Below are 13,036 nucleotides of genomic sequence, written 5' to 3'. Positions count from 1 at the left end.
AGGAAAATGTTGGCCTAAAGAGAAAAGAGGAATGCAGACCCCTTTACCCAGGGCTGGAGAGGCCAGGCCTAAAAAGGAGTAAAGAAACGAGGCTGTGAGAGAGGGAAGGACTAAAGACCCCAATCCCAAGAAGAATAAAGGAAGAGAGGGGGATGGAGATTTCAGACCCTTGGAGCTGATGGAAAAGAGTAGAGATCCTAACCTTAGGTAGAGGAAGGGGATGGAGGTGAAGTCATCAGCCTCAGAGGAAAAGACAGGACCCCTTCCCTTCCTCCAAATATGCGGGAAAGAGAGGAACAGCCAACCCTACGGAAAGGTAAAGTCGTAAACAGCCCCAGGGCTCCCTTCCCCTCACATTCAGGGAATGTTCCCTTCTCCATCCAGCTCAGCCCTTTTTCCTGAGACTCTAGGCCACAGGACCTAAGTTCCCCAGCCAGGGGCCCCAGCTGCTGTTTATCATCAAGGGCAATGGAGGCAGACCCTAAGTGCAATTGTGAGAAGGGAGGTTTGTCTTTGGTACACAGCCCCCTGTGCGAGTTAGGCGTTCCTGGTCAGTAGGTCTTTACCTGTCTGGTTAGACAGGACTGGAAGGGGAGTGAATAGAACCCTCTAGAGGTGGGAACGTGGCACATCAGAGCTCTGAGGATTCTTAAAATTCACCTCATCCATATTCCTCACCCTATAAAGGAGAGAACCAAGGTACAGAGAGGGGAAAGGCCTTGCCAGATCACCACAGGTCTGGCTTGTATGTGGCTTCTAGGTGCTTCTAGGCAGCAGCCCCTCTGGAGCTGAAGAGGCTATGTTTATGAGAGTGTGTGTAAACGTATGTGCACCTTGGAAGAGTGCCTGCCCTCCACTCCACACGACACACCTCCAGAGAACAGGAAACGTCTGCTTTTTTTCTTCCTTTCTGTTTCATAAAGAAAGTGTCCACCTAAAGGAGTGGTGAGAGTCTTTATTGGAAACCAAGCATTCAGGCCACACAGTGAGGATTAAGCAGCTACCATTTCCATCATTTTTCCTTCACTGCCCCAAACTATAGTTAGGAAGTCAGACTTGCTCTGGCCCTGGCCTGCTCTGGTTTGGAACATCTTTATTTAGTGTTCATTATGTGTCAGGGGAAACCTGGAAAATCATTCCCTCCCACTTCTGCTTTCCACAGCTCTGTCATCTCCCAACCTCAATCAGGATTTCAGAGAAACAGACAAGGCCTGAAACACCAAGGGTATTCTGATGTCAGCCTCTGTGTGAATGAATGGGGGGTGGGGCATGTGGGGAGGGAGAGAGAAGGAGGAGGATGTTTTATCCACTTGGCGCTTGTGAAGAGCTAATCTCACGGACTACTAGGAGAACTGGTCCCTTCTTTCTTCAATCAATGATAATTAGCTTCCAGCTCCTCTATGGCCTGAAGGTCAGAACTGCCATGTGTGATTGTGCAGGTTGTTCATTGTACAGGGGCATTCAGCCTAAGGAGCAAGTGGGGCTAAAATACAGTCTGTGCTCCACTTGGTAAGCTGTGTGCTCTCGTATAGGCCAGCGTCCACCCAAAAGATGCATACCTTTTGGAGCATGCATAAAGGTGACTATGAACTAGCAGTGGCCCATCCAAGGCCATGTGGCCAGGTTATAAATCCTCCTTTTCCCTGGTCCCCTTCCCTAGAGTAGTGTAGGGCAAGAGTTTGGTCATTCACAGTCCTGGGTGGTGGGGTGTCAAGGCAGGGACAGAGAACTTCGAATAATAGTATTCGGAATCAAGACTTAAGACTTTTAAGAAATATGGGTATCAATGTGTATGACATGGACTAAACTGTAGACTTAATAACAATATGGCTTATAGATAAGAGTTAATATTTATCGTGCCCTCACTCTGTGCCAGGCTCTGTGTTTTAAATGTACATATGATTACGTTTAATCTTGAACAATCCAGATGAGCATATTACTTTTCCCCTGGACAGAGGAAACTGCTGCTTAGAGAAGCTCAGTAATTTGCCCCAAATTACACAGCTTGTCGGTGGCAGGATTCAACCCCAGGCTGTCTGTTCCCAGTATCTCCACTCAGCCATTCCACTCTCCTGCCTCCTAACAGTAAAGAATAATATGTAAATCAGGGTTTAGGGCTCTTTCTAAATCATACCAGCATTTCCTAAGCTTCTCTGACTCCAAAGCCCTTTTTTATCCAAACATTTATTAACATCTCCAGGAACTACTATTCCACAGGATATAGTTTGCGAAATTTGTGCTATACTAATTACTGCTATTTATGTAAAATGCTTACTGTTTAGGATAATTACTGTGCGACATAATAACTGTTATAATTAATATGTCGGCTTAACTTGGTGCACGTTTTTATTTGATGCCACCATACTTTTGTGATTGCCCAGTTTTCTTGTGCCCAGATAGCAAAACCATGCCTTCGGATTTTAAACTCAGAGTGGACTTTTGTTTTTGTCTCATCCGTGGCCCCTTACCCTCTGACTATTTCTTTAACCTATGGGTTCCCCAGGGCACTGTGCTTCAGTCAGTGCTCAATTTGAGTAGTTTCATCCATATTTATGGTTTTTACCATGATCTGGGCCCTGATAGCTCCCCTAAATCCCAGACCACTCCACTATGGGTATCCCACAGGCACTTCAGATTCTTCACATATGCACATAAACCTTGGTTGTTAAGAGCATCAATTCTGGAGCCAGAGTGCCTGGATTCTAACTGCTTTTCACCACTCTACCAGCTGTGCAGATCTGGCCAAGCTATTTAGCATCTCAAAGTTTCATTTTCCTCATCTATAAATCGAGAATAATAATATCTACACCTCATAGAGTTATGAGTAAATGCATGAAAAACTCTTGGTGCAATGCCTAGTCCATAAGTGATGAATAAATGGTAGCCATCATCAGCATCTCTTCCAGATTCGTTTCCCTTTTCTGTATTTATCATCTCAGTTCATGGCCCCATTATCCACCCAGGCACCAAGTCAGAAACCCGTGAGCCCCGCTAGATTTGTGTGTCTCCCTTACCCACCACGTCTTCATCATCATTCACCTCCTGGCTATTTCTTCAGTTCATCTCTCCTTTCATTATAAGTACCTCATTCTCATTATGAATGCCCTGCATCAAGCACTCATCACGTCCTCCAAATGGTTCCTTGTTCCCATTCTTGGCTCCGCCTTCCCAAATCCACACTGCAGTGATCTATCTAAAATGCAAATATCCCAGGCACCTCCCTCTTCCCTGCTTGGAAAAAAGACCATGGCTCACCTCCCTGTGTCTCACACACACACACACACACACCAGTCTTTGCCTTTTCTCTCCAAAATTCCCCTCTCCCTCTTCAGTCTCTAGTAACACCATCAACTAACTGCCTGTGGTTTCCTCCACACCCAGATTCCACACTTTTGTCCATGTGGTTCTCTGGCCTGTGAGACTATGGCTTTCTTTCCTGGCTAACTCCTTTGAGTGTCCTCTATGAAGCTTTCCCTGAATCCCAGGTGGGATACATACCCCTCTTCTGTGCTTTTTTACATCCAGGTCTTATCACTGACCATGTTCTATTGTATCTGTCAGTCTTATGTTTGTCTATAGTTCCTAGCAGACAGGAATCACACCTTATTTATGTGTGGGCTGCAGAACCCAGCACAGTTCCTGGAACATAGGAAGTTCTCTGTAAGTATTGGTTGAACTGATCATGCCCATTAATGGATGAAAATACAGCTTGGAAGGACACTCTGTCTCGTCCTCCACTCAAAGAACCGTGGCCAGGCTCTTCTGTCTGTCTAGAACCAGCAATGAATGCTGTTTTCACTGGGCTTTTCCCACCTAGAGCCAAGTTGCTAGCAAAGGCAAATCATTGTCAGCCCTGGGGAAAGTCCAAGCCTGATTTCTGAATCGATTTCCTCCTCAAACTCTCTGCTGGGTATTTGGCTGATATCCTGACACCTTACAGGTAAAGACAATTAAGGGCTCTCCTACCCAAAACTAACTGGGTCACCCAGAAGAAAGAGGCGGTGACAGAAGTCATTTCACCAAGCCTTTTAGCCGTTGACTTGATTTAGGGGCTCCAGGAGGATGGAGAAGGATGAGAACACACACACTAACACTCCCATTGCAGTGCAAACTCTGGTGCTAGTTTCCTCTGCCAAGTCCCCAAGGGGGAAAACCTAAAGAAGAAAGGAACATGACTAGAACTACTAGAATCTGCCTCAATTCTTTGCTGATTTTTTTAGGTGGCCTTGAAAGACATACTTCCCTAGGCAACCATTTACTAAGTCCCAAATATTGCCCCAAATATAAGTCTGCTGAAACCTGGAGGAGCCAGCCAAGGTCAACCATATGACTGGAGCTAGCGAGATAAGCACTGGCTGTACTGGGAGTCAGAGGAGAAGTCCTAAGCCCAGTGTGGCTCTAGTCAAGTCATTTCATCTCTCAGAATCTGGATTTCTTCATCTAGAAAATGCAGGACTGGATAGCCTGTAAGGTAGCTGTCAGCCCCGAAGTCTACAATTCTCTAATTTCAATACCCTATCACAAAGGGTAACTTCCCTGTAGGTCAGAGAAAGTATCTACCTCTAGCCAAGCTTTAATGCTCTTTTTCTGATTCTTCTCGCTGATCCACTCAGAAGTCAGAGAGCATCTCTCTCTGCTCCCATACCGCCCTCCAAAACTGGGATATCATTTTGTTCATCCTTGTAACATCTCCACGAATAAAGTATCTTGACATAGTTAAGATTCAGCGAATGTCTAGAGCTTCAATTAAAATATTAAAGCAAATGGGCACCAAGAAGGAACCAAGAGAAGATACTCTAATGAAAGTATAGTAGTGGTGTCTAGGCCATGACTCCTCATAATTTAGAAGTCTTCCTCCTCCAATATCTGTACAGTTCTGAGGAACCCTGCCCCTGCTGTGGGAGAATCATGGCAATGACATGGAATTTGTCAGCCCTTGAACATCCAAGATATCAGGTTAAGGTTCTTGGGTGTAAGAAATGTCTGAATAAAAAAACAGGACTGGAATACCCCTCCTCACCCCCTCCCCAGACTCTGAGGAACGGGAACCATGGAACAGTTTCCTCAGGGCATCCCAGTGGGACAAATCACTAACGTTGTCCTTGAGTTGCCCCACTCTTGATTTAAATTCCCAAAGAAGGGCATCTGATTGGACAAATCGAGTCACAAGTCCACATCTTGGCCATGGAAGTGAAGAGCAGCCTGACTGATAGACCTTCTGAGGTTGAGCGGGGAAATAGTGATAGAAGGAAAATTCACATGCAGTTATAAGAAGCAAGAGAATGGGTACTGGGCAGGCAGAAACCATCAGTTGCTCTTGGAGAGCCTCAAGAGTGGGAGGCAAGATTTTTACATGGGCATCCTTGTCTCCACTGTCATAAAAACACACACTATGCTCTCACCCTCAGTCTGTTAGGGTGAGGTGGGGAATGTTGAGAGGAGCCCTAAAATATTTGATCTGCACAACTTTGCCTTTCTTTTTGAGGACCATTTGGAGGAAAACTTTACATTGTCAAGCATGTTGTAGTATGTTCCAGTTGTCAAAAGCTATTTTTTATCTTTTTCACTAGGAAATGGAGACCCACCTTATATTTCACATAATAAGGTAATTATATATAAACAGCTTGATTGAGATATAGTTCACTTACCATAAAATTCACCTTTTTAAAGTGCTCCATTCAGTCGTTTTTAGTGTATTCACAGAGATACGCAAACAGCACCGCTACCTAACTTTAGAATATTTCCCCACCTCAAAAAGAAACCCCATACTCATTGGCAGTCACTCTCCTATTTCCCCCCAATTCTCACTAACTTACTGTCTCTATGGATTTGCATATGCTGGACATTTCATATAAATGTAATCATAAAATATATGGTCCTTCATGCCTGTTTTATTTCACTTAGAATATTTTCAAGGTTCATCCATGTTATCCATGAATCTGTCCTTCATTCCTTTTTATAACCAGTTAATATTCCATTATGTGGCCATACCACATTTTGTTTATCCATTCATCAGTCGATGGACATTTGGGTTTCCACTTTCTAGCTATTATGAATAATGCCTCTATAAACACACTCATGTACAAGATTTTGTGTTGGTATACATTTTCAATTCCCTTGGATATACACATTGGTGTTGAATTGCTGTGTTTTATGGTAACTCTATGCTTAACCTCTTGAAGAATGGTCAGACTGTTTTTTCAAAGCAGCTGTTAAAGTTCCTACAAGCAGTGTATGAAGGCGGCAATTTCTCCACATCCTCACCAACAACTGTTATTATCTGTCTTTTTAATTATAGCCATCCTAGTTAGTGTGAAGTGTTATCTCATTATGGCTTTGATTTGCATTTCCTTGGTGGCCAATGATGTTGAACATCTTTTCGTGTGTTTATTGGTAGTTTGTATATTTTCTGTGGAGAAATGTCTGTTCAGATCCTTTGTTCACTTTTAAATTAGGTTATTGGTCTTTTATTATTGAGTCATGCATGTTCTTTATATATTCTGGATACTAGGCCGTCGTTAGAGTAATAGTTTACAAATACTTTCTCTCATTCTATGTATTGTATTTTCACTTTCTTGATGGTGGCCTTAGAAGCACAAAGTTTTTAATTTTGATGAAGACCAGTTTGTCTATTTTTCCTTTTGTCCTTTGTGCTTTTGATGTCATATCCAAGAAATCACTGTCTGACCCAAGATCACAAAGATTTACTCCTATGTTTTCTTCTAAGAGTCTTAGCTCTTGCTAAATGATCTAGTTTGAGTTAATTTTTGTATATTGTGTGAGATGGGGATCTAATTTCATTGTTTTGCATGCAGATATTCAATTGTCGCACATCTTTAGTTGGAAAGAGTATTCTTTCACCACTAAATTGTCTTGACACACTTATCAAAGATCACTTGACCATAGATATAGGAGTTTATTTCTGGACTCCCAATACTACTCCATTGATGTATATTTCCGATCCATGAACATGGGATTTCTTCTCATTTATTTAGGTCTTCTTTAATTTCTTTCGATAATGTATTATAATTTTCAATGTACATGTCTTGCACTTCTTTTGATATATTCCTAAGAATTACATTATTTTTGGTGTTATTGTAAATTGTTGCCTTAATTTCATATTCAGATTGTTCATTACTAATGTATAGAAATACAATTGATTTTTGTATATCGTAGTCTGTATTCTGCAACCTTGCTGATCTCATTCATTAATTTCTAATTGTGTATGCATGTGTTTTCTTTAGAATTTTCTATATACATGACCACATCATATACATAGTTTTACTTCTGCCCAATCTAGGTGCCTTTTATTCTATTTCTTGCCCAATTATCCTGGCTAGAACCTTCAGTATAGTGTTGAACAGAAGACATCTTGGTCTTGATCTTGATCTTAGGGGGAAAGCTTTGTCTTTCACCACTAAGTCTAATGTTAGATGTGGGGTTTTTGTAGGCGCTCTTTACCAAATTGAGGAAGTTCACTTCTATTCCTGGTTTGTTGAGTGTTTTTATCATGAAAGGGTGTTGAACTTTTTCAAATACTTGTTTTGTATCTATTAAGATGATCATGTGGTTTTGGTCCATTATTCTATTAATGTGGTGTATTAGATTGGTTTTTAAATATGAAACCAATTTTCATTCCTGGAATAAATCTCATTTGATCATGATGTATAATCCTTATTTGTTGTTGTTTGTTTGCGACCTACAGCACCCGGTCTTCCTAGGTGGTTTCCCATCCAAATACTAAACAGGTCTGACCCTGCTTAGCTTCCGGCATCAGACGAGATCGGGCGTGTTCAGGGTAGCATGGCTGTAGACCTGTATAATCCTTTTTATCTGTTGCTGGGTTCAGTTTGTTTGTCTTTTGTTGAGGATTTTTGCATCTATATTCATAAGCGATGTTGATATATATTTTTCTTTGATGTCTTTGGTTTTTGGTATCTGGGTAATATATGAAATGAGTTGGAAAGTGTTGTCTCCTATTCTATTTTTTTGGAAGAGTGTGAAAGATTGATATTCATTCTTTAAATATGTGGTAGAATTCACCAGTGAAGCCACCTGAGCCTGGAATTTTCTTTGCAGGAAGTTTTAAAAATACTAGCAATCTCTACTTTTTTTAAGCCTATTCAAATTACCTACTTCTTGAAATAGTTTCAGTAGTTTTTGTCTCTCTACCAATCTGTCCATTTTATCTAGGTTATCTAATTTGATAGCATTATATAGTATAATTTTTCGTAGTATTCTTTCATAATCTTTTTTGTTTCTCTAAGGTCTGTACTAATGTCCCTCTTTCAGTCCTCATTTTAGTAACTTTAGTCTTTGCTTTTTTCTTGGTCACTCTAGCTAAAGATTTGTCAATTTGGTTCATCTCTTAAAACAACTAACTTTTAATTTCATTAATTTTTTTATTGCTTTTCTCTTAATAAAGTGGTTCTTGAGCACTCAGATGATACAAGCTGCTTGGGTCAAGGGAAGCTCAGACTGGGACTATTTCTTTGAGCAGCTGGATTCAAACTCAACTCCTTGTCTATTTCACTCTAAATCAAGGTTCTCTCTATTTTAGTGTCTCCCTCAGTCCCATAACTCCTGAAGTGATATGACAAAGAAGATAGAGACCACACTATTACTTGGGGGCTGTGAGAAACAACAATTTCTTTAAACCTATAAACATTTCTTTTTTTTCCCCCATAAACATTTCTTAAACATCTGTAAAAAGCTCTTAGGAAGGTACCAAGGTGGATAGAGATGAGTAGCCAAAAGCAGCCTCAGACTTTTCCAAGCTCACAGTATAATTAGGGAGACACTCATGTACACAACAACTTTAACACAGGCCAGACTACATTGAGGACTGTGATTGAGAGTAAGCAAAACTCTCGATCACAGTTGGCACATGAGGGCATGGGGGTTGGGGGCATTTAATCTGTCTGGAAGAATCAGGGAACAAGAAGAGTTGACATTTAAGATAAGTCTTGAAGCGTGGTAGGATTCAGGGGAAAAGAGAAAAGGGAGGAAGAGAAGATTCTTCAGTCAGAAAGAAGCACACAAGCCAAGGCAAGGAATGGTAGGAAGCCAAGCCTGGCAGGGACAGAGTGTGCTGGGGAAAGGAACAGGCTAGACAGAAAAGCTAGGGACAGACTTTAGAGGGGCCTGAAGGATGTGCTAAGGAGCTAGAACTTTATCCTTAAGAAACTTGGGACACATTGAAGGGCACTGAGCAGGAAGATGACATAACCAGCTTATATAGGAATTCGGGGCTGCAACAGAAACCTAAGTTGGTTTCTTCAGGCTCAATGGTGCCATCCACACCCATAAAAACAGCAGAGAGAGCTGCCTTTACCACTGTTGATCACCCCTCTTTGGTACTGTCTCCTCCCTAAGCTTCCATGGCAGAGCACGTCCCTGATTTCCTTCCTACCTCTCTAGCTGCCTTAGCAAGCTCCTTGTCCTCTGCCCATCCTGAGTGCTGGTGTTTCTCAGAGTTTTGTTCTAGATCCTTTTCTATTTTCACTAGACCATTGTCCCTTAGAGATCTCACGTGTTGCCATAATTTCAATGGCCAACTGTGGATTGAGAACTCCCAAATCTATATGTAGCTTTCTCAGACCCAAAGGTCAGATCTAACTGACCTTTGGACATCTCCATTTATGTGCCATACTCATTAAAATTAGGTCCAGCTGTGAGTAGAAGGAAAACCCCAAATAAATGGCCCAAAGAAGAAAGGAGTTTATTTTTCTTTTAGATAAAAGGAGTACAGAGGTATTAGGTCCAGGCCTGGTATGACAACCTGGGAGTTATATCTCTGAAATCTTTCCTTTTGTCTTTATGCCCAAGCCACCATCCTCCTGCAGGTCAACTGCAACAGCTTGGTCATTCTTACTCCTCTCAAATGCATTCTCTATATCTACCCCATCCAACATGGTGGCCACTAAACACATGTGGCTATTAAGTACTCAAAAGGTGGCTTGTCCAAACCAAGATGCACTGTAAGTATAAAATATATCCTAGATTTCAAAGGCTTAATAGGAAAAAAATTAAAATATCTTAATATTTCTCTATTGATTATATGTTAAATGATAATTTTGATACATTGAATTAAATAAAATATATTATTTAAAATTAATTTTGCCTCTTTTTTATACTTTTTTTATTTTTTATTTTTTTTAGGCAAGGCAACCCTTGGTTGACCTCACCAATTACAAGGACCTTGTCAGCTTACAATCTCTTATTTTTTTTTATTTTTTATGCCTACAGCACCTGGTCTTCCTAGGTGATCTCCCATCCAAGTACTAACCAGGCCCAACCCTGCTTAGCTTCCGAGATCAGACAGGATTGGGCTTGTTCAGGGTAACATGGCCGTAGACTCTTTTTTTTTTTTTAATTTTTAATGTAGCTACTAGAAAATTTCATATCACACATGGTTCACATTTATGGCTCTTATATCTTTATTAAACAACACCGTCACCCTGAAAAGTAGAAAAGATCTTTCTAAAACACAATTCTGAACATGTCACACATCTTCTTAAAAACTTTCAGTGGTTTATCTTTGTCTTTAGGATAAAGTTCATTCTACTCAATATTGTTTTCAAGTCCTCTGTAACCCAGCCCCAGTCTCACCCTGTAGCCTCATCTTTCACTACCTCCTCCCTCCGCCTGCCCCTTTCACACTACGCTTCAGCCCTCTGCACTTTTTTCAGTTTCTTACATATACCAGGTGCACTCCAGCCTCCAGGCCTTCACACATGCTATTCCCTGTGCCTGTAACAGTCTTTCCCCTCTTGGGTGGCTTATTGCTCCTCCATCTTTCCAGCCTCAGCTTAGATGTGTCTCTTCTCCAGGAGGTCTTCCCAGCTACCCTGCTTCTCTGAGCTCCCATTACTTCTCTATCCTGACCTCACCCCACTCCATCCCCAAATAACAGTGTGCCAACTAACTGTGACCTCCAGACCAACCAGAATCTCGCCTGTCATATTCACTGTGGTATCCCCTGCACCTAGAGCAAAGGCTGGCACATGTCAACAAGTCAACAAGTATTTGCTGAATGAATGAGTGACTACCCAAAATTTCAGATGTGGGTACGGCCAGACTAGATGATTTCTGATCTCAAAGAAAGGGCCAGCCAGTGACCATTAGGTTCCCAGTTTTGGAGGTGAGGCAAAGAGAAACCTACAACATATTGCCTGGTCTTCCATCCTGCCTCAGGCCCCAGAGGCCTATTTATGGAGACCCGGGCCACCACCATCTCTTCCTCCTCCTCAGGAAACCCAAAAGGCGCTCACTTTCCTCCCAGGAAAGCTCCCTGGCATGTGCCCCCACATTTTCAGAAAGAGCTATTTGAGGATTCTCACCAGAGATGAGCTTCCTCCTGGGTGGGGGCGGGGCGGGAGGGGAGGGTTGAAAGGGGAGAAGGAGGAGGGTGCCCGTTTTGAGTTACTGTTTACCCAGCACCAGGAGAGTTGATGTGTATGTTGCTAATGGAGCGTGAGCCTCTCTGTTGAGATTTCCTTTTAGTAGACTGGTGGTAAAGGAGATGGAGGAATGGGGAGCCAGAGCCAAAGACAGGAAAGAACTTGGAGTCGGGAAGCCAGAGAGGGATTCCCTGGGGCTCCACTGCTAATGTGTTTTGTGACCCAAATCACATAGCCTCTCTGTGCTTCAATTCCTCATCTATAATCAGAAAACTCCGCTTTCTGTACCTCTGGAGGGGCTGTTGTAAGAATGGAAGGTGATGATGGATGTAAATGGGCTTTAAAAATACAAGTATCAGAGTAAAAGGTACCATGCAAAGACAAGGTTTTTAGACTGTTGTTCTGTTCCACAACTGTATGTTCATCTGCAAGAGATGAACATACAGTTGTGGAAATGAGGCTGGGAGTGGTGGGTGGGAGCCCACCTTCTCTCAGCAAAAGTGTCAGAGCTAGAAACCATCCTCCCTACCATGGCCCAGTAGCCTGATCTGCCTATTCTAAACTTGGACCAGAAAAGATAAATTAATAAATAAATTAAATAATTAATTAATAAAAAAATAAACTTGGACCAGAAAAGCTGAGTTTTGAACAGAGCCTTGGAGAAAGTGGACCCAGCTGGGACCTCAGGACCCTGAAAGAAGCACAGTTCCATTTTGGCCCCCGCAATGCTTCTGATATACTCAGGTGAACATGAACACACACACAAACACACACACCCCACACACACACACACACACACACACACACACACACACACACACCCCTGTACTGATGCCCGTGTCTTCAGTCGCCTATGTCCGAACCCAAACTCCCATTACTCTTTCTCCACTCGGAAGGACTACAGGTGGATTAACACTGCCCTTTAACCCAGCTAGAGACCACCCTGCCATGGGCTGCTCCACATAGAGTCCCTGATTCCAAAAGAGGGTTTCCCTTTGTCCTACTGAAGTGGGTCCGGAAGTTGGGATACATGTTGGAGGCCCCTCCCTCTTGGGGTAGACCCCACACCTGACAAAGCCATCGCTCACAGCTTTTATTATCCTTGTTTCTCTTTTCCTTTCACAGCCAGGTCAGATCTCACAAAGCAATCAGTAGTACCCACAGTTCCCAACCTGGAGAATTGAAAACACATTCCCCAGCATGCTGCCAGCAGCAGCCAGCACGAAGGGCTCTGTAATTACAGACAGGCAGGAGTTTGCCTTCTTGTTCTCACTCATCTATGAAATGCCTCCATTCCCTTCATTTCCCATGGTGCCTTAAAAAAGGAAATGTGAAACCGGGCCCTTCAGAAAAATAAGTTCCAATTCCCTACTCCATTGTAGGCAGACTTTAGACCTCGCTATGATTCAAATCCATTAGGTCACATGTTCATTTCTTCGTCCAAAACACATTTAATAGCCTCCTACCATGTGCTAGCACTGGGCCTTGTGTTGGGGGCACACCAAATGTAACCCAGGTCCTACTCTTGAAGAGCTCACACTCTTCAAAAGGTATTTATGATATAAGTAGTTACAGGAAAAAAATAAAAAAGTAATGTGTAATAAAGAAAGTGAAGATACAATCGTAGATAAGAG

General features: G+C 42.3%; 2 pseudogenes; both read right to left on the bottom strand.

The window, feature by feature from the left end:
- Positions 1-7,696: 7,696 nt before the first annotated feature.
- Positions 7,697-7,815, bottom strand: LOC120621252 (uncharacterized; annotated as a pseudogene).
- Positions 7,816-10,239: 2,424 nt separating this feature from the next.
- On the bottom strand, positions 10,240-10,358 carry LOC120621206 (uncharacterized; annotated as a pseudogene).
- Between the last annotated feature and the right edge of the window lie 2,678 nt (positions 10,359-13,036).

The sequence above is a fragment of the Pteropus medius genome, unplaced genomic scaffold (assembly GCF_902729225.1).
Source record: "Pteropus medius unplaced genomic scaffold, Ma_sr-lr_union100, whole genome shotgun sequence".
Lineage (NCBI taxonomy): Eukaryota > Metazoa > Chordata > Mammalia > Chiroptera > Pteropodidae > Pteropus > Pteropus medius.
This window is presented reverse-complemented; position numbering and strand designations above follow the sequence as displayed.